Source organism: Elephantulus edwardii, unplaced genomic scaffold, assembly GCF_000299155.1.
Source record: "Elephantulus edwardii isolate Elephantulus edwardi_28Jun2011 unplaced genomic scaffold, EleEdw1.0 scaffold00216, whole genome shotgun sequence".
NCBI lineage: Eukaryota > Metazoa > Chordata > Mammalia > Macroscelidea > Macroscelididae > Elephantulus > Elephantulus edwardii.
This window is the reverse complement of record NW_006399966.1, coordinates 4,221,189-4,222,153: the sequence shown is the minus strand read 5'-3', so window position 1 is coordinate 4,222,153 and position 965 is coordinate 4,221,189. Positions and strand designations below refer to the sequence as shown.

General features: G+C 72.2%; 1 protein-coding gene across 1 annotated transcript in view; it reads right to left on the bottom strand.

Annotated features, from left to right (window-relative positions):
• Positions 1-965, bottom strand: part of UBTF (upstream binding transcription factor, RNA polymerase I) — a 13,666-nt gene that overhangs the window by 11,931 nt on the left and 770 nt on the right. The gene's annotated exons all lie outside the window — the stretch shown is intronic.

The following is a 965-nucleotide window of genomic DNA, read 5'->3' as shown; positions in this document are numbered from 1 at the left end:
GGGAGGAGGAGGAGCGGGAGGGGGGCGGGCGAAGCGGGGCAGCGAGCGCGTCCTTCCCCGTAGAGCGCACACCGACCCCCGGGGAGCGAGCGCCAGCCCGCTCGCCTCGCCGGCTCCTCTCCCTCCCACAAGCCTGCCCGGGCGGGCTCCGCGGGGGGCAGCTGGGAGGAGGGGCGGGCGCTGGGGGGACCCGGGCGGCCGAGGCGGAGGGAAGGAAGGAGGGGAGGGGGGTGGTGGCGGCGACGGCGGCGGCTGCTGTTGCTGCTGCCGGAGAGGGGGGGCCGGGGCAGGGAGACACGCAGCCGCCCGGATGGCGGCGGGGCTCGGAGCCGAGGCGGGCGGGCGCCGAGAGCGACCTCGCCAGACCCGCGGGGGAACTAGCAGGCTCGGCCGGCGCGGAAGGGAGGGCGCGAGTCGCGCCGCAGCGAGTTCCCGGAGGGCCTCCAGGCAGCCCTCGGCTCGGGGCTGCCTGCGGCCCCGGCTCCGGAGCTCTCCCGCCAATCCTCCCCACCCGACCCGGGTTCCCAAGGCAAATCTCATCTCAGAGCGGACGGTCCGCGCCCACCTTCGTCCCCCGAGCGTGGCCGCTGGCTTGGGGCGCATGCACAGCGATCGCGGCGCCTGGCTGAGCCACTCGCCAGCCTCGCGGTCCTTGCGCTACCGATCGATATACACGAAACTTAACAATTCTAAAAAGCAAAAGCCTACAAAACGTTCTTGCCAGAAAAAAAATAAATCTTTTTGGTCCCTTAAGCCCCGGAAACGGCGAGGGAGTGACAGACTCCGGCGGCGGCGCCGCTCTGGGAGCTGGTTCAATCCAGCCCGGCATGGCTCCCGTAGGCCTGTTCCGGCGCATGGAGATCGGACGCCGCGAGCGGCGACCTCTCTTCCCCGAAATCCCGGGGCTCACTTACCGGGCGTGTGGGTGCGGGCGCCGGTCGGGGGCACCTGGGGGTGCGGCGGGC